Raw genomic sequence first — 17,394 nt, 5'->3', positions numbered from 1 at the left:
CTCATGCCACCGTGTTGGGCAGCATAACTGCACCAGCGCATTGGCAGATATATGCTGCGCTATGTGCAGACTCAGCAAAAGTTACTCTCTCCCCAGAACAGCAGGAAGACTGCTGATCCCTTGATCAGAACAGACGATTAGCACACAATCTAGTCCTTATTTTTACAGAAAAATAGGATGGCATCCTTCTATACCTTTTTTTCAGAACCCACGTATCCTTGTCTGTCTTTAGAGAATGGTATAATTATCACAGCTAATGGCATTGGAGGTTCAGAAGGAGAAACAATAGCAATAGATCCAGAGCTTGACCCTCTTTACCCACAACAAAGGTGAACGAGATGCTATGAAATATGAGGAATATAGACTTCACTGACTGTTTACAGTGTTTCAGAAGGAGCTTTGGGGTCATCACATTACTGATTTAGATTCAGCTTTCATTTTATAAAACGACCTCAGTGCATTTTGCCCAATTGCAATATTTTAAGGCCATTTTATACTGAAATCTTTCTTATCAGAATCTCTGGTGAGAATCCCTACTGGATTTTTTTTTTTCAGCAAGTGTATTTTTAAAGCACACAGCCATTCAGAATCTGGTTACCTTCTCAAATTTTCATACAAAATGGATTAATGTGTCCCTATCTTTATTACATTTTCAACTCTTGTCATTCACGATTAAGCCAACACTATGAAGACACATTGGAGAGCAGTATAAATAGGAGCATTAAAATACTGTATATAAGTGCCTGAGAAAGCTAAAGGCAGGTTGATTTGTGTTTCTTTTACATTTGATGCAATAGAGCTGAAATATTTTACAGAACTTTGGAGTCAATAATATTTCTGTGGCAAAATATGGAACACGGAAGTTAAGAGAGGAAAAGAGAAATGTGCTAATTAAATCACAGGGCTGTGTGATAGTGTGTACCATGCAATTTCTCATAGCACAAATCAGAAACCACTGCACAATTTGCAGCAATGGCTCAAGAGGCCCAATACTGGAAGTGCAGAGGCTATTATAGATCAGGATTGATGTGCGTCGTCAAAGGTGTCGAAGGAATCGTGCACCTCGCCTGCCTCAAACTATCCCTAGTTTGCTACTGATAATCCCCCACTACTGAAAGCATAAAATGCACACACAATTGATCTTGCCTTTACATTCATCATTACATAGCCTAGTGCAGAGCATCTGATGAATCAGCTAAACCACATGCATACACAACGCCTGATTTTACCAGCTATGGTCTCAATCCAACTGTTATTAAAAATAACAGCGTTTTGCCTGTATTTCTAAAAACCAATTTATACCCTAACATTATTCTCGGATTAAAGTTGGTGCACAGAAGTGAGTAAGAGAGTAGGATTTCCTTACAGATGAGATCCTGGAACTTTTAAACTGTTTTGCTCTTTACAAAAACTTCTTCTGTCTAAATTCCAGGTTTCTTTGAATGCTGGATCTATCTGGCAACAAAAATTATTAGGGGACTGGAACACATGAGTTATGAGGAGAGGCTGAGGGAGCTGGGATTGTTTAGCCTGCAGAAGAGAAGAATGAGGGGGGATTTGATAGCTGCTTTCAACTACCTGAAAGGGGGTTCCAAAGAGGATGGCTCTAGACTGTTCTCAGTGGTAGCAGATGACAGAATGAGGAGTAATGGTCTCAAGTTGCAGTGGGGGAGGTTTAGATTGGATATTAGGAAAAACTTTTTCACTAAGAGGGTGGTGAAACACTGGAATGCGTTACCTAGGGAGGTGGTAGAATCTCCTTCCTTAGAGGTTTTTAAGGTCAGGCTTGACAAAGCCCTGGCTGGGATTATTTAACTGGGAATTGGTCCTGCTTTGAGCAGGGGGTTGGACTAGATGACCTTCTGGGGTCCCTTCCAACCCTGATATTCTATGATTCTATGATTCTATGATCTGAACAGCATGGCTTTAATGGACACACAGTAATCAGGTGATTTTTTGTTTGCTATTGAATTCTCAGGCCTCCATACAAAACTGCAAAATTTTATCTCAATATGACTTTGTTATCAGAAACATGCCTTTGTTCTACTACTAAGGGAGCTCTAAACTCTAAGGGGCGATATCCTGGCCTCTTTGAAATTGATGAGAGTTTTGCCATTGACTTCAGTGGGCTGGGATTTCATCCAGGAGATGCAAACTGCCAGCAAAAGGGCTTAGGTGCCATCTTGAATGTGCATGCACCAGCAGGCTCAGTGAAGCATTGTTTTATTAGTTCTCACCACTAGCAGAAAATACTTGTTGGAATTACTTTGCTTTTTGGGCAAACGAGTGTTTTCCATTGCCGTTCCTGTGTATCATTGTGAGGGGTACAGATAGGTCAAATTGTGGCATTTAGCCACTGGCCTGCTTTAGGGGGTGGTGTGGCACTGCATTGACACCAGAAGTATCGTTCCCACAGGGACTGGTGTGTAGTGGCACTGAGCAGTCTGCACCATCCCAATCCCTTGTGCTTCTGACATCCTTGTATTCCCCCGGCAATTGATAGAGACCCAGGCATGGGAGAAGCAAGTGGGGAGGTAAATTCTCTGCATCCAAGCTCTTCCTCTCCTCCTCCGTCCACCCTACTAAGAACCAGTTCCAGTCTGGTCCTGTATAAACAGCCATAAGAATGACCATACTGGATCAGACCAAAGGTGCATCTAGTCCAGTATCCTCACTTCTGACAGTGGCCAATGCCAGGTGCCCCAGAGGGAATGAACAGAACATGTAATCATAAAGTGATTCATTATTAGGGTATATAACAGACAGTTTTGTGCTGTGCATGAATGTATCTGAGCCAGGTAAGTATTTCTTCTTGCATCTTTCCAATTTATCTCAGTTTACTGAATTATTATCTCTCTAGAGATTCTCGACTGTATTTCCATTCTCCATTCACCATCTGTACCCTTATTGTCTGTCTGCTTGCTTCTGCTGATACCATCGGTTAACCAATGCTCTGCGTACAATGCATGGTAGAGATTATTCACATCTGAACAGTTTGCTATGGATAGAGGCAATCACTCTATGCGTTTTCATTTACACAAACATTAACCTATCTTTGTATACTTCCTATCCATTTCCACTGACACCACAGTTATTGGTTGTTACTAACACTGATCATTCATGAGTATTTAGTGGAAGAATTAGGTACAGCATAAAGAAAAACACTGTCCAATTTTGAAGTAATTTTTGAACTATGTTTTTCCCTCGGGTATTTTTTTTACTCTGTAAGGTCAATGTCAGGCCCAACTGACTTCCAGGGGAGTTTTACACATATGTGGATTTTTTGGGGGAGGGGAGAGAGGGGGAAGAGAGACTTTTGCAAAGTCTAGTCTGCAGCATTTGGCCTTAAATAGGGAATTATAAGAATGAGATTCTAAAACTCCATGCTTTCAATTATTCTAAAAGCCATGGGGTACAAGGTGTAATTGGCAGGAGAGTGTAGTTTGTCAGTGCAGCTCCAAAATTATCTAGTCAGGAGTTTGGAATGAATGCTTTCAAGTAAATCTTTTCCATCTCAGACAGTCCTGTGGTTATTTTATTTCCGCTTAACCACTGGGAAATATTCATGATTTTTCATAGCACCCTCAGTTTTCCAGATGAATAATACATTTTATTGTACACACTAACATTATTGTGGCCTGGGTATTGCTCTTATATTTTTATTCGGAAGAAACAAGAATGATTGAGTGCAAAATCTGTTTTGTACAGTACAAAATATGGCAGCCAGAAGTACCCCACTTGCTCACTTTTTTTATTAGTACGATATGTGAAAAATGTCAAATGTATCTCAGTGTGTCACTGAGAATTCTGTGTAGCCAGCACTAATGAATATGCTTTACTCTTCAGCTGGTGTAGTGTTTCGTTTCTTCCTGACAAGATCATTTGACAAGCAGACCTTGCATTAGCAATGTTGTGTATTTTCATAGGCATGTAAATGACGCTGACAGCCTCATAAACATAAATTGTCAGGCATACCATCCCACACCAATGCTTGTTAAAATACACTAACGGAATTTAATAAATAAATCATTCTGGAGTATTTATAACATGCTAGCTTACCATTAGGATTTGCAAAAGGTATACAGTACATTCATGTTGAGGGTAACCTACTGTACTTTTCTTACCATGCACATGAATTCAGTCAGTTATTTAATGTAAATAAATGCCCTGAGGAATATGGAGATTCAAACTTGTAGGTATTCTCACCATTCTGTAAATAAATCAGTAGCAGATTATTCATCCTCCAAATGTTGGAAAGTCGCTTATTTTTTGTGTACACTTAGACCCAGATTTTGACATGGGCTACATAACCATGAAGGGAGGTAAGGAGGAAAAAGAACCTCCGTTGTAGGCTACCTGTATGTTAGTCTAGGCACAAAATGATCAAGAGGAACTGTAGCTGGTAGGAGATGGACAGGGAGTGAGGGAAGTGGGCAACTGGGTGCAGTCTAAGGCCTGCCATTTGAATGCTGCATTCAGCAAAGCTATTGTCACCAGATGGATGGTAGTAATTTACCACAGGTACAAACCAGCCATAAATTACCGTTGCCTGCCCCATGCTGAATGAGCTGTGCAGGTGGTGCATTGTAGGGATGGAGCCAAGGCTCCCTGTATAGGACCACAACAAATTATTACCCCCTGAGAGCAAGGGGAAGCAGGGATGGAATCATGGCCTCTCTGAGCCACAATTCCTTCCCTGTGATGCTCTCCTGGGGTAGTGCAGCAACAGGCTGTGTACTTCTTGTGACAAAATCTAACCCTGAATAGATAAATTCTGAAGGCTTCACTCTGCTTTTGAAAATCAAAATGGGCTTCTAATTAATTTTTGCCTAATGACACAACCTCCTCAGAGCATCTGGCTGCCTCCCATCCCCTTAAGCCTTGTCACACTGAGTACCAGTGTGGATACTACACAGGTACTCTACTGGCTACTTTAATAGATGATCTCCTCTTTGAGATGGATAAAGATCAGGGCCCCAGTCCTCTGCTGTGGCCTTGGAGCACTCAGTACAGATGAAGAACAGGAATTCAAAGAAGTCTTTAAGCCATCCTCAGTGCTGGTCCAGGTCCATGCTGCAGTTTAGAGCATCCTGAAGGTTGCTCTAATTAATATCAACTGCCTGTTACCCCACCCCCATCACCGAACCATTCCAGCAGCCAGTGATCATCTGCCTTAAGGGGACACCTCAGTCATGCCCCTTTCTCCTTGACCTTATCCTCTATGCCAGTGGATGTGCAGATGAGATGATGTAGGAGCTGATATGGTGGCTTCACTGGGACTACAATAGTCAAGAAAGTAAGTACTACCCAATACAAGTAAAGGTGGGAGAATCAGACCCTAAAAGTACAATAAACACAACAAGTACTTTATTACTATGCTTTCCTCCAGAATTGGTTTCAATAGGAAATTCTCCTTGAAAACTGTGTGGCACAATATGGCCCATATTTCATCATTTCTTTATCCCCTAGAATAAACATTTATTGTGCTCAATAGGGCAAAACATCTCTGGCATTTTCTACATACCACTCTGTGTAGGAGCTTTCCTGTCTCATTTCTCCATGACAACCTCATTTGACAGGCAATGTTGCTTTGGCAATGTTGTATCTTATTTTCTTAGGCATGTAAATTCTGTTGACAGTCTCATAAACATAAATTGGCAGGCATACTGTCCCATAGTGATGCTTATTAAAATACTCAAATGGAATAGAACAATACATTATTTTCAAATGCAGGCAGAAAATACACACACCCGTATGATATATTCTGCCATCAATTTAGCTGAGTTACAGTTTGTGACAACTAAAAGCACAAACTTGAAAAAGATTGCAAGTTCATTTTGTGCAAGAAGTAAAAGTTTGCATGGTTATTCTAAGCTCACGTGAATTTACCCCAAAGCTTTTCATCCTCTCTTTTTGCTTTGTTCTATTCCTTTCATTCTCCCATCTTAACCAGGCATAAAGACGTAATTCTATCTTTTTTGTGACCCCTCATTATTCTCCAAACACCCACTACGCCCAGTTAATCCTATATTCTGATTTCTTCTGAATAATTTTCAATAATTTCCCGCTTCACCATGAACATGGTATAGGATAGCAGCAGCAAATTACTCTCTCCCAATTCACTCTGATGCACTTGTGTTGACTGGTGCATTGTGAGGATGGAGCCTAGCCTCCTATATAGGCCAGCAACAAATTAATGCCCCCTTGGAACAAAGGAAAGAAGAGAGGAAACTCTGGACACCCTAAATCACAATTCCCTGTGATCCTCCTGGGGTGGTGTAGCTCCTAATGATAGGCAGTGATTTTGTGACAAAATCTGCCCTCAGTAAATAATAGTAATTAGTGCTGTCAATTAATCGCAGTTAACTCATGTGAATAACTCCAATAAATTAATCACACTTATAACAATAGAATACCAATTGAAATGTATTAAATATTTTTGATGTTTTTCTGCATTTTCAATATTGATTTCAATTACAACACAGAATACAAAGTGCACAGTGCTCACTTTATATTATTATTTTTATTACAACTATATGCAGTATAAAATGATAAGCAAAAGAAATAGTATTTTTCAATTCACCTCATACAAGTACTGAAGTGCAATCTCTTTATGGTGAAAGTGTAATTTACAAATGCAGATTTTTTTTGGTTACATAACTGCCCTCAAAAACAACAGTGTAAAACTTTAGAGCCTGCAATCCACTCAGTCCTACTTCATATTCTGCCAATCTCTAAGACAAACAAGTTTGTTGACATTGACAGGAGATACTGCTGTCTGCTTCTTCTTTACGTCACCTTTTGTAGCTGGCTTTGCAAGATATTTACATGCCAAATATGCTAAACATTGGTATGCCCCTTCTATGCTTCGGCTACCATTCCAAAGGACATGCTTCCATGCTGATGATGCTCATTAAGAAAATAATGCATCAATTAAATTTGTGACTGTACTGCTTGGGGGGAGAATTGTATGTCTTCTGCTCTGTTTTACCCACATTCTGCATATATTTCATGTTATAGCAGTCTCAGATGACCCAGCACATGTTCGTTTTAAGAACACTTTCACAGCAGATTTGACAAAACGCAAAGAAGGTAACAATGTGAGATTTCTAAAAATAGCTACAGCACTCGACCCAAGGTATAAGAATCTGAAGTGCCATCCAAAATTTGAGAGGGACGAGGTGAGGAGCATAATTTTAGAAGTCTTAAAAGAGCAAAACTCTGATGCAGAAATTACAGAACCCAAACCACCAAAAAAGAAAATCAACCATCTACATCTGGCTCAGATGATGAAAATGAACATGCGTTGGTCCACACTGCTTTGGATTGTTATCAAGCAAAACCCATCATCAGCATGGGAGCATGTCCTCTGGAATGGTGGTTGAAGCATGAAAGGACATATGAATCTTTAGCGCATCTGGCATGTAAATATCTTGCAATGCCAGCTACAACAGTGCCATGCAAACACCTGTTCTCACTTTCAGGTGACACTGTAAACAAGAAGCAGACGGCATTATCTACTGAAAATTGTAACCAACCTTGTTTGTTTGAGTGATTGGCTGACCAAGAAGTAGGACTGAGTGGACTTATAAGCGCTAAAGTTTTACATTCTTTTATTTTTGAATGCAGGTTTTTTTGTACATAATTCTATATTTGTAAGTTCAACTTTCATGATAAAGAGATTGCACTACAGTACTTGTATGAGGTGAATTGAAAAATACATTTTTTTTTTACAGTGCAAATATTTGTAGTAAAAATAAATATAAAGTGATCACTGTACACTTTGAATTCTGTGTTGTAACTGAAATTAATATATTTGAAAATGTAGTAAAAATCCAAAAATATTTAAAATAAATCATATTCTATTGTTGTTTAACAGTGCAATTAATCATGATTATTTTTTTTAATTGCTTGACCTAATAGTATAATAGACCTAATAGTAATTAATAATAATAAGATAAATTCTGAAGTCCTACTTGATTTTTGAAAATTGTAAAGGTGTAACATTTAATTTTTTGCGTTGCCACATAATTGTTGTATAATGATGCAAAAACTGAGACTAATATTTTGTATTGAATATGGTCGTCTAATTTAGACAATGATCCTAAAAGGTCAGACTGGCTGTGTAAATGTTAGATACAGTCAAAATTTAATGAAAGTTGGCTTTTAATAATGTTTTTCAAAAAGAAACACTAACAAATATGCAAAAAATATTTGCAAAAGTTTTGACTCACTATAAATTGTTCACATTTTGAAATTTCAGTAAAATTTTCAATTTTATAAACAAAAAGCCTGCAACAATATGTGACCATCTATATTCAAAATGTAAATAAACAAAGGTTATTTTATTTGTAGTTATGAGAAGTTGAACCTTTGGGACTATATAGAGGAGAGTTTTGTGAAAATAAGGCACTAGGAGCAAATACAGAGAGAAAGTGAGAGAGAGAGAGAGAGAGAGAGAGCAACTGGTAGTTGAAGATCTGCTGTATTTTAGACAGTCACATTTTATTGGTGGGAGTGGCAGGACAGGTAGTAAACAGATTGATAGGACTGGTAGTTAAACAGCTGCTATATTTCAGGCAGTCACATTTTATTGGTGGGTGAATGAAGTGATTTCTATAAGACAGTGTCTTAAGAACTTTGGAAATTTTTGTGTGAAAGGCACAATGTAAATGTAAGTTATAGGGGGAAAATGTAAAGCATCTAAGCAATTAGTCTTAGTGGAATGTAGGTTCTTAAGTGTCCGATTTTCAAAGTATTTAGTCTCCTAAAGAAAGGCCATTTAGTGAGATTTTCAACACTGCTTAAGTTAGTCAGGCACCTAACTCTCACTGATTTCAATGAGTTAGGTGCTAAGGCACATATCTACATCTTTAGGTACCTAAATTCCTTTAAAATATTGCCCTAAATGTCTGTCGCTTTTGAAAATGGGACTTAGTCTCCTAAATCATTTAGATTCTTTTGAAAATTGTACCCATTATCATATCACCACTTACTTATAGTGCCATGAAAAGGCTGACTCCAAAGTTACATATACTTATTTATACACATGCATACCGGAAATGTAAAATAACAAATTAGATTTTTTCCCACATACTTGACTCACAATTATTCTCCAGCAACAAGAAATAAACATAATTAGAGCAAGTAGCTGCCTAGAACAATAATAGTACAATGACTTGGATGGAAACAACAGAGTGCAGATTCAAAAATTGTGGGGAGAGGAGCCAGTGGAGAGACAGAGTTTTAAGTTATCTTTTTTTCCCTGATGGAAGAAGATAAACCAAGTTTGGTAATGATCATGTATAGACATTTTTTTCAGGAGAGCTTTAAAGCAGTTTTAGACAGAAAGCTTTTATTTAAATCCTAACTTATGTACAAGGAAAAGCACAGGAAAGGGTAAACACATGATGCACAGATACAGATAGCACTTTTGGAAACAGGTGTTATTCAATTTGCAGACATTAGACAACATCCCGCTAAGTTCACTACTCAGACCCACCACTATTTTTAGACTATGTAAATAAGATTGCAAGACAGTATAGTTAGTAGTTCCATTTTCTAATTGAAGTAAAGGATGTGGGAATGAAAATGGGAATGGGAAGGATAAAGACATAACGGCATGTAAAATTCCTGAAAAGAATTTTTTTTTTATTTTGAGCCGAAATATGCGATATTTTTTGCTGACTAATACTTTGAAAAACTCAGGTCAGCCACTAGGAAGGTATCTCCTCCAAGGTTCTAAAAACTTTGTGAAAATATGGGCCACCTTTGGAGCAAACCAGGAGGGCAAGGATGTTTTATGATTTTGCCTTGAAATCACACAAAGCTCATGGCTTTTCATGTTTTTTGCTGCAAAAGCAGCTGAAACTCAATTTTGTCTGAGTTTTGCACTAAGGGGGTGATTTTCAGCATCCCAGGGGGAAAGTGAGATTCCCATGCGCTGGTTTTCAAAGGGAGCTGGAGACCTAATTTCTCTTTGTGCCTTTGCAAATAGCCTCCTGAAAGTACATTGAAAGACTTGTACATTCCTATACCAGATACTGCCTCTGTGTTTGATGGTCTTTACCCCTGTTTTCACCCCTTCCACACTATTATAATAATTTTTGTACAAAGTATGCCTTGTGAGGTCTCATTTGAAAACTCATAACTCGCTGGTCAGTATTGGCCAGAAAAATATGTGTGTGCAACATTGTATGTGAAGTTATAAGGTTCCACTGTATGGTGTTCGTGAAGCATGTTCCAAGTCAGGGGAATGTTCAGATCAGTTCCTCGGAAACAAAGGGCAAGCTGACTCCTTAGCTAGGTTTAAACAAGGTCAAATGGGCTATCACCTGCTAAATGGCTATTCATTGGCGGGAAAGGGGACATGGGTGAAAATCTACATCTTAAAAACAAACAGCATGAGGTTCTCATCCACACAGACTTTGTGTCTCCTAAATCTTAGCTGGAGATGCTTCTCAAAGAAGAGAAAGGACCATAAGAAGGAAGGGCTGACACTCCAAATGATTCCTCCCTTTCTCTCTGCCCACAGCACCCATGACACCTGAAAAACACAGGGACCAGCATAGGACTGAGGGTGGGATCCTGATGGAAAGAAGTTCAACCAGTAGGAATGCTGAAACATGTGGTGAGAGAGTCTTTGCTTTGATTTCACTGTAGTTCATTAAGTTAGGCATTAGTTGCATTTTACTTGTATTTTTCTTGTAATCAATTCTGACTCTTATGCCTAGTTACTTGTATTCACTTAAAATCTATCTCTCTGCAGTTAATACCTTTATGTTATTGTTTTATCTAAACCACTGTGTTTGAATGGAAGAGTTTGGGAAACTCCATTTGGGATAACAGGATTTGTGCATATCATTTTCTATTAATAAAATGATGGACTTTACATGAGCTTGTATTGTTCAGGAGAGAGCTGGGCAGTACAAGATGTGCATTTTTGAGGAAAGTCTGGGAGTTTTATGCGGTTGTTCTGCAGTGTAATTCAAGAGTGGCTGGCTGCAGCAGTCATACAATATAGCCAGGGGTGTAAGCAAACCAAGAATGGTAGCTACAGCAGCAAAAGCAGTGTAAAGAGCAACCCAGGTAGGAGGGCTGAGGTGATGCAGCTGTTCATCAGTCTAGATTGTACCCTGGGTATGTCACACGGTGATTCAAAGAGTTAACTGAATGGTTTAAAATATATAACTCAGTAAAGAAGTTTTTTAATATGCATTTAGTTAATCCTCTCACTTTATAATTTTTGTGAAAAATGGAAGGCTCTTCCCCAGTTCTCAGAGAAGATTTAGTAGCCTCGTCTCTGTAACGAGGAATCGTAACACCTGATTTCATTATTTTTACAAAATGTTTATGTCGTACATTGGCTAAAACAGAATAAAATAGTATAAATAATTACAATGAAGCTGCAATTGACAAAATAAATGAGCAGAGTTAAGTTTATCAGGAATCATCCTGCTTAATGTCTGGTCACTAATTCACCAAATTAAGAAATTCACAGCGAGTCACTCAGATATTACTATGAACTGGCAATTTTTTCCGGCAATAATGCTTAGGGTGGTTGGGAATTTTTCATCTAAATGTTTTTTCATCAGAAAATGCTGATTCTTCAAACTGAAACTTCGCTCAGTTTTGACGGATTTCTCAAGTTGAAAATTTTGGGAAAAAGAGTTCTGAAATTGTCAAAACATTTTGTTTTGATAATTCCAGAATGAAAAATTCTGGTTTTCCAGTTCAACACAACTATTTGTTTAGAAATGTAAGCTTTAACTCTCGTTTTTTAAAAAAATAAAATAAAAATGGTTAAAATCAAAACAGAGCATTTTGATTGACCTATTTCTTAAAAAAACTGGGGATCACAAACATTTCCAAGATTTTGACTTTTTGTCCTGACCTGAGATGGGGAAAATGTTCCAAATCTTGAACACGTTCATGGAAATCTTTCTGTGAAAAGTGCCATAGGCACTTCAATGTCCGAGCAGAGCAGAGAAGTCTTTCATTAATAAGGTTTCATTCAGATGCTTCCTGTACACTGTATAGAATTCAATTTAATGTAGATTGGATTGCTAAAAGGCTAATCTACTGTGCAGGACTTGGAACCTGTAGTTTTGGTGGCTATTACACACCTCATATGTCACGCTAAGCAAGGCCCTGATACTGCAATTCAGTGGGTACAGGCACAATACTGTGCCCTCCCAGAAAGTCACTGAATTGAATGGGGTACTGTGTGGGTGCAGCGTGCAGTGAATTGCAGGATTGGGGCCCATGTCTGCAGAGTATCCTTGAATTCTTCAGGTTGTATAAGTCGTGAATGTGAGTAGAGCTCATGGGGGGGAATTGTTATGGGAATGCTCAGGGCTAGATCCTGCGAACGCATCCACGTGTGACTGGGGGGCACATGCAGAATTCTTCCAACTCCACCAGCATGCTGGCCAGTAGAGCAAATTCAGCTCAGAAGGGGAAGTAATTTGCTGCTGGTATAGACCAGCAATAAGAGTGAAGTTTGAACTTTAGTGTTATAATGTAATGTCTGTTATTATCTTCTCCTTGGAAGACAAAATGTTGATATGAAGTGTTCCAAACTTTTTCTAACAGTCAAGATCAATGTTATTCAGCTACTCTAAAACAGATATTTGAGACAGAAAGAGAGAGACCAGAAAACTGTTCAGTTGGAATTTGAAATATCCCAGCCTGATGACTTGCAAATATCACACCAAAATAAAGATCATAGTTTGCCTGTAATGGGTGGACATCTCATTCATGAAGACAGATGATTAGGTGGTTACGGGCAGGGAGCGGGCAGAACCTTGGTTCCCCTATGCCAGTGGAAGTAATCTGTGCAAAGTATTGGGATGGCACATTTAACTCACCTTCCCCTCTAGGGCAATAGAGGATCAAAGGACCAAACTCTGAGTCATTATCTAGATCCATGTTTGCTCCTGTAACAGACCCACTATGTGCTTGCCAGAGGCTTGCAGCAGAGTGACAGTCTAGCCCTGTGTTTTTCCCAAAAAGCACAGTCTTCATTACTACTCAAGATTTGTGTGTCCACGTTTAGACAAGCAGCTGGATCCCAAGTGGCCAGAAACCATATCCCTAGTATCACAGACTAAGCAAACAGAGGAGCAAGGAAAGCAGATGTCCTATTACAAATGCAGTCCAGTCAGAAACATGCTTGAAGATATTTCAAGCTTCATAACATATTGCTGTCTCAGACGTAAGAGTAACAGCCTATTAAAAGTTTTGCAAAATGAATGCTGACCTCCACTTATTCACCTACTTGTATTTCTTAACATTTCAAACAGAAGTGCTCAGGTCCCAGACCTTTCCAGTCTCTGAGACAGCAAAAAGTTCTGAAGCTTGAAATGACTTAGTTTGCTGAGGATGCTATTGTTGCTGAGATATCACTTATATTTTGGCAGTATAATACTGATTATTTTAAGAAAAATTCGAATTGATCTGTGTTTCTCAGTTGTTCTTATTTAGTGCTTCATTTTACTTGTGCCTTTCAGTTATGTGGCAGTACAGAATAGTCATGCACCACAGAAGGATTCCAATTTTAATTGATATACACATTTAGATTTGTAAGAATTATGAATCTTTTAGTGGGGGATCTCATGATTTTGGACAGGGATGGTAACCAATTTAGGAACACTGTAACTGCCATTCCAGATCAAACCTGTGGTCTACCTAGCCCAGCATATTGTCTGTAGCAGTGGTCAATACCATTTTCTTCAGAGGAAGGTGCAATAATCCCTGAGGCAGATAGCGACATGCATTGCCCCATTCATCTCCAAGTGATGCTAATTCTGAGTACATTGCTGTGAGGGGCCCTACCAACACCATTCCTGCAGAGGACGCTGTTTGGCAGCCCATGCTGAAGCCGTCCCTTTGCTGCAACATGTGGACAGAGGCCCTAAACGCAGATCCCTCTGCTCACTTGGGTAAGGACCAAGGCCCAGATTTTCAAGAGGATTTATATGCTGTTCTGCTGAGCAGTGCAAGGCCTAAGTGATTTAGACAGCTAAGTCCCATTTTCAAAAGCATGTTGGGGGAAAGGGCTGAGCTCAGGGAAGAAAAGGTTGAGAACCCCTCACTTAGGGGCCACATTTTTAAAGGTATTTATGCAACCGAAGATGCAGTCTGATCAAATCAGTGGATATTAGGTATGTAAGTGCTTTTGAAAATCACTCTAGACACCTACCTGCATTTTTAGGTGCCTAAATACCTTTGAAAAGCTGGCCTTTAGGACTTACAATGCTGAGCAGAAAAACACCTAAATACCCGAAAAAATTTGGGCTTGAGTCCTCTACCCTCCGAGACAGATCCCAGCCTGAATGAAGACAGCCCAGTGATACAGGGAGGCCCAGACTGCTTAAAGGGAAACATTGCCAGGATCCCTCACTAGTCCAGCAAGTGGTGCTTGTCTAGGCGGCCAGTTTCATTGCCAACCCAGCGATGGACAGGGCCATGGTATGGGAGTAGGGCTAGAATATGGAAGCAGGGATGCGGGGCATGTGGGTGTACGTGGGGTCCATAATTTTCTTAATCCAGCCCCTGCGTGCCAAAATTTGGGATCTGATGGATTAATCTATTTTCATAATTCAAGTTGAGAGAAATGCAAATATAACATCCCCCCACCAGGGCAGCATTGATCCCAAAGGGTGGGAGAGACCCTTATTTCTCCCTACTCTGAGCCTACCTGGCCCATCTGATTTTCTGGATTTTCAGAAGTTTAAGATGGTTTTACCTTAACTGTTTGTTTACTGGCTTCAGAGGTGTAAGTCTACATGCACTGGAAAGGCACAAGCCACTGCCAGTCAACCTTAACTCTGAAGTAACAAAGACGTTTTTGGTTGGTGAAAAAATGTCCTAATTTGACAGTGTCCCTTCACCCATTGTTTCCACTTTTCATGTGATTCTGAAAGCTACAGTGCTTTAGGAATCCATTACAGCAGTAACTCCCCCATGAGACGTCAAGAGCAGTACCCAGGCCATTCACTCCAAACCTGCTAGAAGATCCCACCACCTTCTTATGAATTCTAACACTATGTAAAGTTTTGTGTCCTTTTTAAATGAATGGCACCAAATATAATACAGCAAATGTTACATTGCTTTGCTAAGTTTTGACCGATTTCTCAAATTTTTCTTGTCTTTATTCCTTCAGATTGATCAAACTGTAAATCCAGGGCAATTTAAGTTAGCTGCAAGTTGGACAGATTGATCACCCAGACAGGTGATGTTAAACTGAAGCCTCAATTCAGAAAAGCATCCCTATTCTGCACAGCACTTATACACGTGATGAACTTTTAAGTGTGTGCTTAAATGCTGTCCTGAATGGGGATGGATTTAAGCACTTGTTTATGGGCTTTCTTGAATGGAGGCCAGAGAGATGAAATGACAGAACTGCATAGAAATATTTTATTAAAAGAAAGGTTAAGATCTCAGATTAAAAATACCAACACATTACAGACTACTTGTGCAGGGTCGCCTACATGTTACTCTATGTTTGAGTCACAAAAATGACAGTGGACATTAAGGAAACCCTTGAGAAAAAAATGTTAATGGAGAAAATGGCTTTCAATTCCTGCTCTCCACACACACCCCTCCCCCAGCAAAAAAAAAACAAACAAAGAAGTATAAAACACAATTTGTACATTGTAAAACAACAAAACAAAAACTAGGTGTTTTTTCATATACAGAATGCATACATATTTTTGAAGACCCAAACCTGTAATACTGTGGCTTACTAGAAACTGAGATTCTGTGAAATGCAGCCTTACACTGTATCTGTCTAAAAGAAAAAAGGAGAATGACAAATGTATGGTTTGCCAAAAGAGAAGAATGATCATGGACTATAAAACGTCTCTAATGTTGTCAGTATAAAGGAGGACAAAACCCAAGCCAGCTGCGAGTGCAGTTTCAGGAACATGCTTTTTCACAAACTAACTGATGTGGCAGTTTCATATAAATCAATCTGAGCCTCTGCAAATCATTCCAGACCAGATTCTGCCACCCCTTAGTCATGCTGAGGAGTACGGCAATCCACAAGTAGCCTGATTCATTTCTACAGGGCTACTCATGGATTACGGTACCACGCGGTGTGAGTAAGGTTGGCAGAATCTACCCCTCTGATAACTAAATCCTAAATGCCTCTTGAGTTTGTGGAATTTGAATCATGCAAATTGAGGCTGCAAATGTTTTTTTTTTCTTTGAATATGCTCGCCTGAAATTTAAAATCATGAATACCTTGCTATTTCTGCAGTGATTTGTTGCTATTGTTCATAATATCAAACTGTAACCTTAATGGCTGTTTCCATTGTTTGCTGTGCGCAGTGTTTTTATAGTTCACTTTGACTTAAAGCAAAGTGATGTAAGACACTCATGGACATAAAGGATTGTAAAAGAAAGGCAAGTGTGATCAATAGGACACCTTTGTTGCGGGTAAATATTGTCAGAAAATGATCAGTATCCATGCAGTAAGCCAGAGAAAGCAAATAACATGAGTGGCATGATTCCTGAAAGCATTCTATGTATTTATGTGCCATTCAGAACGGAGATCTGTAAACAAGACTGGAACAAAAATACAATTTTATTGATATCCACCTGATTTATGTTTACAGCATGTGTTGATAATAACCCTATTTGTCATAGAGTCCATCATGAATACTAATTTGGAGTTACTGAGTCAAAACCAAAATAAGTGAGCTTTAGATGATCTTTTTACACCATGTGTTTTCGTGTGAACATATTTACAGTAATCACTATTTCCTGTGAGAATAAATGGTGGGCTTTCAAGAGATATAAGACTTTTGGGAGGCAGGATAAAGGGGCGAGTTTACACATGTATCCAAAGAACAGTTCTGAAACAGAGCTCTGGGACCACAAAGCAAAACTTATGGTTCGTTTTCTGATAATCTGAATAATAATGATTAATAGCACTTTTTATTTGTGTAATGCCTTTTATTATATACATGGGAAACTGAAGAAAAGAAAGGTAAGGTGACATGCCCACAGTCATGTCAAAACACAGTGGCAGAGTGAGGAATAGAATCCCAGGGGAAGATCCTCAGCTGGTGTAAATTGTCATAGCTAGGGTCTATCTCCAGGGGTCCCAGCTCCTTGCTCTAATAACCCCTGCCTAGACACCCTTTAACTCCAAAAAGAGTTAATTAGAAAGAAGCATGAAAGATAAACCCTGATAACACATACCGAAGTCTAAATAAGCAATGTGATTTAAAGACTATTTTCTACCCTCTATATTGGGTCAGTTCATGGTTCAGTTCCAATTGCTTTCAGCTACTATCACAATGCGCAGCTAGTGAAAGCCATCTTAACCAGCTAGTTAATGGTTCCCCCAAGTGGCACAGATGAGCAAAGCTATGCTGGCATTGG

At 39.1% G+C, this 17,394-nt stretch overlaps 1 long non-coding RNA gene across 2 annotated transcripts in view; it reads left to right on the top strand.

Annotated features, from left to right (window-relative positions):
• The window catches only part of LOC144930373 (uncharacterized), a 127,047-nt gene that overhangs the window by 15,032 nt on the left and 94,621 nt on the right, over positions 1 to 17,394 (top strand). Inside the window, exon 2 of one of the 2 annotated variants that reach the window (XR_013635501.1) lies at positions 10,535 to 10,630. The exons of the other annotated variant lie outside the window; for it this stretch is intronic. This is a non-coding gene — a long non-coding RNA (uncharacterized LOC144930373). The remainder of the gene's footprint in view (positions 1 to 10,534; positions 10,631 to 17,394) is intronic. 2 annotated transcript variants of the gene reach the window in all.

Source organism: Lepidochelys kempii, chromosome 3 (genome assembly GCF_965140285.1).
Source record: "Lepidochelys kempii isolate rLepKem1 chromosome 3, rLepKem1.hap1, whole genome shotgun sequence".
In the NCBI taxonomy this organism is placed as follows: Eukaryota; Metazoa; Chordata; order Testudines; family Cheloniidae; genus Lepidochelys; species Lepidochelys kempii.
The sequence above is the reverse complement of the archived record's forward strand: the minus strand, read 5'-3'. Positions and strand labels throughout refer to the sequence as shown.